The 12,854-nt window shown below is 49.2% G+C and overlaps 1 protein-coding gene across 4 annotated transcripts in view; it reads left to right on the top strand.

Annotated features, from left to right (window-relative positions):
* Window positions 1-7,380: 7,380 nt before the first annotated feature.
* The window catches only part of SLC25A22 (solute carrier family 25 member 22), a 50,673-nt gene continuing 45,199 nt past the window's right edge, over window positions 7,381-12,854 (top strand). The window contains exon 1 of one of the 4 annotated variants that reach the window (XM_079307753.1): window positions 7,381-7,509. The gene's annotated coding sequence lies outside the window, so the exon portion shown is untranslated. Of the gene's footprint in view, window positions 7,510-7,754; window positions 8,166-12,854 lie in introns of those variants that run through there. The other 3 variants (XM_079307757.1, XM_079307756.1, XM_079307754.1) reach the window with 3 other exon arrangements.

Here is a 12,854-nt window from a genome sequence, read left to right as displayed (position 1 = left end):
TACTTTGTAAACTTGCAAATCCTCAGCAAAATGACCTGGGTGTTTCCTACATACCACTTTTAGTTTCTTCTTACAGATCCAGGTAAGATGCTTCCAGCTCCTATAGATATTAATTTAAAAAAAAAGCACTGAGAAATGAAAGCCCAGGCAAAGCTCAAATCAGTTTATTAATTCCATAAAAAATACAAGGGAAAGCCTGATTATGTTCTGCAGGGGGTTAAACTGTTTACACAGTCCTGGGAGTAAAATGCTGTATAATTCCCAGTAAAAGACCTGACTGAAATACAAAAATAAGAGAGACTACAGGGCCTGTGTTCAGCTTCTCTGTTTACTGTGGGCAGCCACCAGTACTGTAAAACTCAGCACATCCACAGGATTGCTCTGATAAGGGAAGGGGATTGCTGTGCACTGAGGTGCACTGAGGACTGGATGGTTCAGCCATGAACCTACTGAGCTTGATGCCAAAACTGAAAGAGTGTTAGAAGACACCCAGTTTGTTGGATTTCCTGTGGCTTGTGTCACATTTATGTCCATACTTGACAGTGTCATACTGTTGTTTTTTTAAAAAAGAGAAAGAAAACATGATGGCCCTTAAATTCACTGTTTCCCTCCCAAGGTAGGATCATCCCATGTTTTCAGCCTTTAAAGCAAGAGTAGCTTTCACTAGAAAAGGGAGTGGGAGTTCCAGTCACTGGTGCATCAGAGCCCCAGCCCAGGGCTGTGTCAAAGTGAGCCCACCATGCTTATCAGTTGCTATTGTTAAAAGGAAGGAAACAGCATTCTCTGCAGTTAAGTGTCTGTACATTTCCTGAACTCTGCAGAAATAAACTGCTTATCCTTAAAGCACCATTTTTCTTTAAATCTGTGCCTTGAAAATCCATGAGGAGAGTTTGACCCTTGTTCCAGTTTCCAGCTTCCTTGAAAGAATTCAGTGACTGAGAAATGTAGAAACTGGGTGGGCAATATGACCATGCCTTTATTCTTCCTGCCTTGCACTAGGTTGAACCCATCCAGAAGTTAGTTTTGGGAGGCTGGAGCTAAAATCCTTCTGCTTGGTTTGCTCATTGAACACCAGTGCAGTTCTTATCTTTTCCAGACAGGAGATGGTAGAACAGGAAAATGTGCAAGGGCCATGAGGGATGCTCAGAGATGAGTACTGAGAGCATTTTAAACTCTTTTCTTACAGAAAGTATTACATCTCCTGGGAAAGAATGAAGACTGTGAATACATGGTTGCCATCCACTGTTTCTCAACTAGGTGGCACCAAACGAAATAGTCCAGTATCACCTGCAAATCAGCAAAAGTGGGTACTTTTTTCTCCCACTATGTGTAGCTCTACTGCTGACTCTCTGCTGTGAGATGTTTGAGGACAAAACATAAATGTTGTGTTCAGAAAGTGATTGATTTATTTGGTGAGGAAACAAATGCTCTAAAAAGCAAATACAGAAAGCTGAATGCATTCCCACATGGAAGGACCATGAGATTTGGGGCTGCCTTTCTCAGGCAAGGGTTGAATCAGAAGCAGCAGCTGAGCATGTGGAGAAACAGAGCAGGCAGAGGAAGCTGATCTGACATCCCTATCTGCTTTCTCTAGAAAAGCAGGATGGCTGGAGATTGTGTTTCTGCTGATGCCCTGTGGATAAGAGGAGACCATAGTTGAAAGGGTCAGAGGAGGCAAATGTTGCTTGAACCTCTCCTCAGAGCCATGTGGCTGAGCTTCACTCCTGGGCTGAGAATTTCAGTGGTGACCCAAAACAAACCAGGAAGCTCTGCTCAAACGGGGAGACAGGATTTCTAATCTGGACATGTCAAGCTTGAAAACATCAGCTCTGCCCTGTTTTCATTGCCTCTCAGGCTGAGTACACGAAGTCCCCTATGCTGGGTCACCTGGTGGAGCCACATCTTGGGGCCCTGCAAGGTCACCTGCAGGAGGCCAGGGAAGATAGATAGAGCACAACCCAGAGCAGCCTGGTCAGCTAGAAGGTGTTCCTGCCCATGCTGGGTGAGTTGGATCTTTAAAGTCCCTTCTAATCCAAACCATTGTGTGATTCCATGAAGCTGGGCAGGTTTGGTTAAGCTAACAGGACACAGAACTTAAGGGAGGCTGTCTGCAGACATTTAGTGAGTGACCTGGGGAAACAGCAAGATAATATTCATCATCTCTTAGCTGCCAAGGTGTCTTAAGTTTCCATGCTTCTACAACCCTGCTTGAAGCAGCAAGAGTAAAGCTTGGAATTTCTAAAAGACCCTTCAAATAGCTTAAGAAATTATTTGAGTTTTCCATTCTTATGCAGGAAACCTTTTTCCTGATCAAATGAAGTACCAGGGCAGGCCCATGTGTGGCAACAAGGTTCCAAGGCAACAGTAAGAACCTAAAGCTTTGGGTATGAGCAGGATCATCACACAGTGATCTGAGTAACCCCAGATATGTCCCAGCCACACTGTCTGTGCCAGGTTTCTGCCACAGGCCAGGCCTGGTTTTCTGATGGTGGTTAGCATCACCAGGTTTAGAAATCTGGAATCTGCAGCAAATCTGCACACCCTGAAGAGAGTAGGATTTTTGCAGAGGGTGGCTGCAGCCTCTGTGGGGTCACCCATCTCTCCCTATCATGTGAAGAAGAGACCTGGCTGATGAGCCTGGCTGGTTAGGCTTTTAATTTTGCTTTGTTGGGCAGCTTTGTTGGGCTGATGGAGAGAAGCTTTAGATTACAGTGAGAAGCAGGACAGGAAAACTGGATGAGGGAGGTAGTAACAGGATAGCTGGGGCACAACAGGAACTTAGGTATGACTCTTCACCTTGCTGCTTCTTCAGCCACATCCTCTGAAGATTTCATTGTCTCTGGAAGCAGCAAACCCAAATGTTTCTGGGTTTTTTCCCTCCAGGCTGGAAAAGAATGGAAATCCTTGTTATTCTTAGCATCTCCCCAAGGCCAGGGCTGAGAACAAGCATAGCTTGTGATATTGATTGTATCTTCTCCCTCTCAACAATGCAAGTTTCTGCTCCTGGTGTCTGCACTGCCTTCATGTGTTGCAGGAGCACCAGGCTGAGTGACAGTCCTGGTGAGGCTTTCATACTGATGCATTGAAAGGAGCAAGAACACATGGTGTCTCCCCCTCAAAAGTCCCTTACAAGAGACAATTTCTTTGCAATCTGGGCGCAGTAAAGAAAATCCTGCTGTTTAAGCAGACTATTTTGTGACAACTGCAGTGCACAAGTGGTGGCTGGAAGGCAGAGGCAGTCACAAATGGATCCATCAGCTTTTTGGGGTCCTAAAATATCATGGCCCTGGAGGAGCTGGCTGCAGCTCTTGGTGAGGCAGCAAGCCTGGGAACTGTGACTCTCCCTGAGGTGCAGCTGTTTCATGTGTGGCAAGGTGACAGTGTCCTCAGCATCCACTTCATCCTCCATCCTGGCAGCACAGAGCCATCTCAACTTTCTGCCCCCAAGAAACAGCCAATGCAGATTCCACACAGTTGTTTGTTTGTCACCTGGTGAGAGGGGAAACAAACAAACAAGCTGTGGAGGGTAAGGAATACTGAAAAATTCTGGAGCAAACTGCATTCCGTGGCACCCATCTGCACTCCTGGCCCTTTTCCCCAGGGGAAAAGAGTGATCAGTTCCCCAGAAATATGATGCTACCTCTGCATGGAGACAGATGCATATAGTGGGGTGCTGTGGGTCATTTTCTCCCTGGGTTGAGGGGAATGCCCTGCTGAAAGGCTCCCAAGGCAAGAGGTGGCTGCAGCTGCAGGCTCCCTGCCAGCAGCTGTGCCCAGAGTGGGATCTGGAGGCCAATCTCACAGCCAAGACAGCGCCATTCATCGGCACTCAATAAACAAAAGTGCCTTGCTGTTTTATCCTGGAGATAAGCATGGAGGGCATGAGATTGCTTTCCCTTGTGCTGTCTGTGCTGAGTGTGGGAGCCTGTGTTGGCTGCCAAGGGAGCAGAGGAACTGCTGCTGTGGCACATGCTGGGGACAGGCAGGGAATGGGCTGCCAGGTGTCAGACAGCCCCAAGGTGGAGCCTCACAGGTACTGGGCACTGTGAGATGCTGGTGCTCACTGGAGGCTGCCAGCCCTGCAGGACATGTTGCACAAGCTGGGCCATTGTTTAAGCCAGCTCATGACATATTACTCATTAGAATGACAGGCTTAACCCAGTTGCTTTAAAAGTAACTTAAAAAAGGAATAAAATGTGACTTTTTTTTTTTTCCCCACACACTTTTGTGCTTTGAGTATCAGGGACTTTATTTTCACTAATTGTTCAGCATTTGAATCAAATAGCTACTAAGAAGATGTCTGCAGCCTCTTTTCAAGGAATAATGGGCATGGAGTACAGACAGACCACATACACTGGGTTCAGCAGTGTGGTTTTGCAGCTTTGAGCTTTTGGGGACAACAGAGATGGATTTGGGGTTAAGCTGTCCCCTTCTCACACTCTCCAGCTGCATCCACATCCTCTCTCACTTCTGTAATGTCAAGTGTCTGCACAGAAAATGAAACCAGATCTGCTGGGTCAGTGGTATCTGGGTGCTTCCTGCCATCCAAGCTGATGGCCAGCTGTGAATCTGTTAATTTTACTCGTTCTGTTCGACTATACCCTGTATGCATCTCCTAACATCTCTGTGCTGTTACCTTTGGCAACACATCCCGTGGTCTCAGTGGAGAACAAGATCAGGCTTGGTTGGGATTGATTTTTCCAGAAAATGATGTTGACTGGTGCTAATTACATTACTGCCTCTTCAATATTTATCAGTTAAATTGTCTGCCAGGGCTCTGAGAATCATGTCCAGAATGCCCACCAGGCCAAGAGAGCAGTGACCAAGCTTGCCCAATTTTACTTTTTCAAGCGTTGGTTTAATAACCACACTCATCAGGCACTCGGGGATTTCACTGGCAGTCCACAATTTATTAACAGAAAAAATTACAAATGGGGAAGGAAACTGAAAAGTGAGACCTCGTGAAGAGCTTTCTTTGCAGCAGACTGAACTTGACCCATGTCCTTGTAGGGCTGAAGCAGCCCATGGCCCCTCTGGGAGGCAGGCTGAAGGCAGTGCAGGATTTGGAGATTCTCACAGGACAAGCTTTGCGACAAGCCCAGCACAGACCTGGTATAACGCTCTTATGAGCGCCATGATGACAACAACGTTGCCTTGTACAGGGGACCCTGCGCTGTGCTCTTCACCTTGTATCAGACACAGACAGTGCTGCTTTTGAAGCTCCATTTTGTACCAAACAGCTTTCAATCTCTTTTGTGTCTGTCAGGAGAAAAAAATTTCAGGTCTGAGAGCAGAGGAAACCTTGACAACCTGGCACTCGCTGAATGCAAACTTTCTTCCTCTGCTTTTTTTTATCCCGTCTCTTAAATGCTGCCGGAAGAAACAGGTCCTTTGTGCCATGCAGGTTACAAAGAGCAGTTGTTCTACTGCAGCAGATCCAAAAATAAAAATGTGTGCTTGCAGTCCTCCTGAGAGGCAGCACAAAGATGGACAGTGTTAACATCTTCTTTGCCAGGGGATGGTAATGTCCTGCCAGCACATCTATGCTGTGATAAACAGTAACATCTATACCTCGAGTCACACTGAGTTCAGTTCAGCTTTTCACTGAGAGGCTACAGCACAGTGAAACCCACTGATGCCTTCACAAAACAGGGCAGAGTGGGGATATGCCACCACCAAGGAGAAGGGTGGGAAGCAGTTTTGCAGCTGGGGAGTGAGAAGACTACAATTCCCCCACACTGTTTTATTGTTCCCCAAACTGGGAATTCCCACAGCAGTGCTCACCACAGCAGTCTGCCTGCAATCCAGGCCTTGCTGCCTGTTTTTCCAAGGGCATGATGGAGATAAGACTGTGGGGTTGGATAGACCATTCTGGCATCTCCCTGCCCACTGCACTTGCATTTTTCTCTTGTGCTGGATGCTCATCCAATATACACCCATAAAATGGCCACAGCACACAGGTCTCCTTCCTTTGCCAGGCACCACCCTTCTGGAGGGAGCTTCCACTTCCTCATCTTCTCGTTTTGCTCAGCCCAGGTTGAAAAGCGCATGAGAAAAACTGATCCCCATTTCACCTGTGGCCAGCTCATTAGCACTGACATCTGATGCTTTACTGGCCTCTGGTTTATATCTTCTCACCTTGGGTTCCAGGTCCCTGACTGTGGTAACAACCTCCTCTTGTTTTCAGGTGTCTGAACAACTGTGATGTTTCTGGGCTGTTCACTGTGACTCCATATAATTGTCACTCTCCTGTGTGCACAATGTCCTCATTAGCCCTACACACTCCTGGGAGCATCCTCTTTTCTAGTCACCTCTGAATCATTGCACAGGATAACTGTGCACTGATGCTCTGCTGGCTTCCATGGGCCCTTGGTACAAGCTGGTAATCCCACACACACCTGGGGCCTGGTGTATGACAGCAATGAGGGAGGCTCTTAGAGATGTACTCCCCTGGAGATATTCCCCTCTTTCCTGGGCAGTATCACACCTGTGGATGTTACAGAATCACAGAATGGTTTGGTTTGGAAGAGACCTCATTCTAACCTCCTCTAGAGGACACCTTTCTCTAGACCAGGTTGCTCAGAGCCCTGTCCAGCCTTGAATACTGCTGGGGATGGGGCATCCACAGCTTCTCTGGGCAACCTGTCTCAGTGCCTTGCCACAAAGAACTTGGTCATCCCAAGAGGCACAGAGATGTCTGGCTGCTGCTGTTCTGCTCACTTTCATACTTAATTTCCAAGTTCTGATAAAGCAGCCTCTGTGGATATTTTGTCTCAGCAAGGACTTAGGTCCCATAATGCTCCTGAGAACTCTAGGTCCACAGTGGAGCCTGCTAACCCCAAAAATCAATGCCTGCCAGTGGTATGGTGGCTTTCCTGAGAGGTAGCAGGCAGCACAGCATGGTGATCCAACGGGCACAGCAGGCCTGGTATCCTGAAGGGAATGACAGAATCACAGAATAAACTGAGTTGGAAGGGACCCACAAGGATCACGGAATCCAGCTCCTGTTCCTGCACAGGACACCCCAGGAGTCACACCATATGCCTGAGAACATTATCCAAACGCTTCTTGTGCTCTGTCAGGCTTGGTGTTGTGACCCTTCCCTGGAGCCTGTTGCAGTGCCCAGGCACCCTCTGGGTGAAGAACCTTTTCCTAATGCCCAATCTAAACCTGCTGTCAGCCTCAGGCCGTTCCCTCGGGTCCGGCCGACAGACACATTATTCGCGCCCCTCCGTCGCTCTGCCGTGCGCGGGCAGGCTGCGGGCGGGCCGGGGGTGCCCGGGGCCCGGCGGGGCTCTCGGGGGAGGCGGCGGCGATCCCGGCGCCCCGGCCCCGTTGCCATGGGGACGCGGCGGCCGCCCCGGCGGGGAGGGCCGGGCGGCGGCGGTTCCTGTGCCGAGCGCGGCCGGAGGGGGCAGAGCTGAGCCGGGCCGGGCCGCGCCGCGCCAGGAGCTCCGCACCCCGCGCCGCACCGTCCCCGGCCCCGGCGGGAGCCGCCGCCGCCGCCCGGTAAGTGTGGGCACGGCCCTTCCCCGGCCGTCCGGAGGCGCCGCCGGGGGTGCCGACACCCCTCCTGCCGCCGGGATGCAGCTCTCGTACCCCGGCCTGGCTCCTGCCGCACCGGCCCCGCCGCCGCTCCCCCGGCCCCTCATCCCGGGGTGCGCCGCCGCCCTTGCTGCACCCCCGGGCCCCGCAGAGCCGTCCCCTCGCCCCGGAGGACTGCGGGCTCCCCGTGTACCCCGCCCCAGAGAGCTGCGGGCTCCCCGTGCCCGCCGCCGCTTCCCTCCTCACCCTGGGGGTTTGTACCTTCCAGTCCCTCCCCTGCTCCCCGGCCGGTCCCTGTGCCCCGTGGGGCCGGGCCGGTCCCGCTTGCTGCGGTGCGGGGCTGTGCCCGCCGGGCGCGGGGCTGCAGCCGCGGCGCGCCTTGCCCTGCCCTGCCCGCGCCGGGGAAAGCGCTGGCGACACGTGTGCGGCTCCGCCGAGCCTCCAGTGCCCCGCAGCTGCAGCTTTTTATCTCGAAAGCGATTTCAGAGTTTCTCCGGGCTTCTGATTGCTGGGGCGATTCCTAGGATTCCCTGACCGCCCCGCTTGCAGCGCAGGTCCTGCATCTAAGCCCCTCTGAGCTCCTTCCAGACTCTCCTAAGCCAGATCCTTGCCTCTTTGAGGTAGGTCAAGGTTATTGTGCTCTTCATGCAGTGGATGGGGAAAGTGGAAATGCGAACTGACTGTGGGATTTCCTCAAGGTCACCCTGGGAATTGAACCCCAAGCATCCTCTCTTCTTGCTGCACCCTCTGCAGCTGCTGGGTGATGGTGAAGTTGTGGAAATTGGATTTTCCAGTGCCCCAGCCTCTTTCCTGCAAGGCTTCTCAGCTTTTAGTTTATACACCTTGCCAGGTGTCAGGGCAGGATCCCAGCTATGTTTATTTGGCCTAATGTCTTTTAGCTATTAGATGTTTATAGTTAAATAGTGGGTTTTTTTACCATAGTATGTTAAATCTCTGCCTGTCTCGCTGCTGTTAGGATCTGACTTTGTGCTGCTGCTGTTGGGATGGTATCTGCAGTGATTTTGATCACTGCAAGTAACTGTGGCTTTGCTTCTCAAGAACTCAGTTTTTGGCAGTGCCAAGCAAAAGGCAGCTGAACTAGAGTGGTACTGATAAGGATGTATTGTGGAGGACACGGGTGGTGGTTGTCTTCTTGTCTTCTGTTTTGCTTTGCAGGCTGTTATAAACAAAGGAGTAGGCAAGGTTTAATAGGAGGAGTTCCTCTAACCTCTTCCTCAGAAAATAAACACCAGGATTTAATGAGGGTTTACCCCTTTGAATGTCTTGCCTGTAGGATTTTTAACTGCGTGCTGCTACTTGCAGTTGTTCATACAGGTGCAGTTTTTCTCCTGGTGCTGTGCCCTTGGGCTCATCTGTTGCCCGAGTGCCTGTCGTAGTAAGCAGGGTTATATTTTGAGGGTGGTGGTGATCTCTGGCACAGATGGATGGCTGAGATGGAAAAGGGATCAAATCTGTGTTGTAAACTGAAGCCCTGCTCTGCTCTGAAGGAAAGTCTGCAGTCCTGTTTGATGCCCAGCAATCTTGTTAATGTCTTACTGGGATGCCAGAGCACATTGAGCATCTTCCTGCTGCTGTTTTGGGAAGGGGTAGTGTGCTGGATTAAGTTACTAAAAGGTAGAAATCACTGACAGCCTGTCAAGGCCATTTGCTCCCCTTTTCCTGCCAAGATTTAAATTTTGTGGGTAAAATGGGGAAAATACCTACCTGGCTGGCCAAGGTGACAGCAGCATGTCTGTGTGGAAGCAGCTCCCTGCTTGCTTGTGCATCATGTTTTTTCTTGTAGGTCTCTGGCAGGGCAGAGGTGTGAAGGGAGGGAGAGAAGGGATGGTGGCACAGTGACTGCTGGTTGGTGTGCCTTGAAACCTGGGAGCCACAGGATTTGGAGCTGTGCTCTGATAAGGGAGATTTGGGGAAAGTCTTGCTTAGAAGCTGTAAGCATTTCATGTGCCTCTACAGCTGTTCTTGCATAACTGTTGTCATCCTGAGAGTTGTGAAATAGTAGGAGGGAGAAATTTCCCGAGTAGGGCAGCTTTGTTTCCAGGTGAGTAAATGTTGTGCTGTGTTTAGCTAGAATAAAATCTGTGTCTAGAGTCAACATCCCTGACCAAGGGCCCAGTTCTGCAGATTCCCATGAGACCAGCTTTTCCTTGAAGGTTAAAGCCCAATCTAGGGAACATCATTGTTACAGGGTGTGTGTTGACCATGCAGTGCTGTGAAAATAGTTAAATATCTTTGGCTCTTCCTGAGGAATACACCCAGTGTTGATAGCTGGGTGTGCATCTGCAGCGTGAACTACAGTTCATGCCCAGGAGGAGGAAATGTCAGGAGCCCCAGGAAAGGGGCTGTCACCTGGTGCTGACCCTTTGGACAGCAAAGGGCACAGGGATACAGCAGGAGCTGATGACTCAGCAAGAAGACCCCAGACCATCTGGGTGCACAAACTGTAGGAGTATAAAAGCCCAGGAATGCTTTTGTTAGGGATCCCTCCCCAGAGGCATCAGGTCAAGCTGTTTTTGTGTCACTGCACCACGATTAAATTACTTAGAGGATCCAGATATCTGAGACTGCTGTGGGAAACCCAGGGCTGAGCCAGTAAGGAAACCCTGTCTGTCTGTGAGTGTGGGGTGTGGAGGGCGCCAAGAGGGGCACCCAGGGGTCACTGGAGCCACCCTCTGTGAAGGGACTTGGGTCCCAGCAGTGAAAGTCTTGCAATGGGGGGAGTGTGACTGCCAGAGTGGCTCCTGGGAGGTCATGCAGGAAAGTTTCCTTAACACACTCTGGATTTTTACCTGAAAAATCTGCAGCCAGGAGGCTGTAAGATGGGTGACTGATGGGTTCCTTCTTCCTCAGCAAGAAGTATCTGGGTGTGGAGTAAGTATGTCTGGTCTCCCTCTCCAATCCTACAAAGGGTCAGGCCTTGGGTTTGTTTTACAGATGCTGGCAAGCCTCTGGACTTACCCCACTGCAGAAATGAAATGCTGCTGGAGGGTAATTGCTCAATTCACAGTAGCTACTGGAAGGTGGGATGTCCTTGTGAAATCTGAGGGATGAAAGGTTTGTGCAATGGGAAGAAAAGTACAGCAGCATTGACCATAACTGCAGAGGGATTCATGTCCCCTGGTGCTGACTAGCAGCAGGTCTGCCTTGTTCCACATGATGCTTGCTTTTGTCACTTAATCCCTGGTCACACTTGCAGGCAGGGAACTGCAAATCTTTTGCACTGCCAACTTTCCAGTGCCAGCAAGATGTCTTGCACAGGGTGTATCTCTTAATGAGCTGGGTTTATCTGCCTAAAATCATATTGTTCTGTCAGAATGACATAAAACAGCTTTGAACTAGGCTCCAAGGGGAAAGGAAAAGGGTTGGAAAATTTCAAAATATTTTTGTTCCGTTGTTAGGAAAGCCTAGGCTGGGGAGATGATGTGTAACCAAACCAGGTTTAGAGTGGCTGGGACAAAAGATCCTGAGTGCTGCAGTTCATGTGTGTTATGATAGGATGCTGATTCCCTGTGAAGGGAGTTTCTACAGTTTTCCCCTTTTCTAGGCTGTTTCAGAACAGAGAAGTACTTCTTCCTAAGCCTACCTTTCCCTTTCCTTTTTCACATTGTTTTTTTCTTCCCTTGTTTTGTTGCTTTTTTTTGTTGTTATTGTTGTTTTGGGGTTTTTTGTTTGCTTGGTTGGGGTTTTTTTCTTTGTTTTTCCATAGAATGAAATTTCTACACTGCTGATGGCCTGTCAGTGATGTCCCTGTGGCCCATCAGTAGTGTCCCAGAGCTGAGCACCTTCACCCTTTACTTGAGTAAGTTGATACAGCTCTGGCAGACAGTGGAGCAAATTTAATTTACACAGCTGAGTTTGAACATCATGTAGGAGCCCTTGAGCAACAGGAAGAGTCTGGTCCCACAGCCTGTTTAGCCTGTCACTTACAAGTTTGTTAATGCCCTGTTAGGCTTCCAGTTGGATATGTCTTTCTCCCAGCTGCCTCTGCTCTCCTGTTAAAATCTGCAGTACAGTGTGGGACCAATTTACTGCTCCTTCTACAGCAACAGTGCAGGATGGGGAAGATCTGCCTGTTCACAGCATTCTGCCTTCTGCTACTGCAGGTACATAAGGACTGGTAATTATTCCTTTTAAATCCATGATGCATTCTCCTAAATCCTTAACTGTGTTTTCAGGAAATGCAAAAGCCTTCTTTAAATTCCCATGTTTGCATATTCAGGCTCTCTTAGAAGTGACCAAACCTCTGCACTACTACAGGTTGGGAGAGATGGAATTGTCAATTACTTAGCATGGCAAATGAGCGAGAGGTGCTGCCTGTCCTAAGCAGTGTAGGCAGTTTTTGTTACTCTTGAACATGTTCAACACCATGACAGTGTTCCACGGTGCATTCCTCACAAATGGCTGCATGCATTCCAGCCTTGCTGGAGATAGTTGTCTGTCTACAGTGAGACAGCAGGGATGTGACTGTTTTCTGCCAGAGAGGTGTCTGAGGTCTGACAGGCACTGTGTTTCAGCTCCTCTGGCACCATGGTTTAATGAAGCCATCCTCCTTCAGCAAGGCTGAATCCTCTGGCTGTACCTGCTTGGTTTGGGGACTGTCACTTGGCCATATCCAGCTAACAGTGGCAGCTTGCTAGAGCTAACACTGTGTTGCTCCAGCTAATCCTAACAGCAGATAAATATTTTTTTTTCTTGTCCTCTTCTGTTTGCCTTCCAGCACACAGATAGCAGGAAGGAGGAGGTGGGTTGAGCTGTCCAATACCAAACTGGGATGTTGCTTTAACCTTGCAGTATTTAACCTTGCAGTAGTTCGAGTTATTGTGAAGATAAAGTAACAGGAGGTACAAAAGCTTTAGGAAACAAGGCAAAATCCCAGACAAACCTAATGAAAATACCCTGTCACTCTGGGTGGTTTGGATTTCTGTCTGGCAGTTTCCTCTTACACATCTGCAAATACAAAAGCTTTGAACATTTTCTACTGTAGGTGGGCTGTGTACATGGAGATTATATGCTTGGGGAAGGGAGAGGCACCTGGACAGCAGTGCTTGTTTTGTATCAGAAGGAATATGATGGTTTGCTGTTTATTTAATGTATGGGGTCACTGTTGATCTTAATTTAGTTCAGCCTGTGGTGAGCTGCTCACAGGAATGCAGCCTTATTTTATTTTGTTAAACTTTTTTGTAACCAGTACTTGTTCTCATTTTTGTAATCCCATTGTGGGTGGGTGACTGCATCATGTCAAACCTTCCTGTGCCTTCCTTTGGCACTGATGCTGGTGTATGGCATAT

Source organism: Erithacus rubecula, assembly GCF_903797595.1.
Source record: "Erithacus rubecula genome assembly, chromosome: 6".
Classification (NCBI taxonomy): domain Eukaryota; kingdom Metazoa; phylum Chordata; class Aves; order Passeriformes; family Muscicapidae; genus Erithacus; species Erithacus rubecula.
Note: the sequence above shows the minus strand (reverse complement) of the source record. Positions and strands in the feature narration are given on the sequence as shown.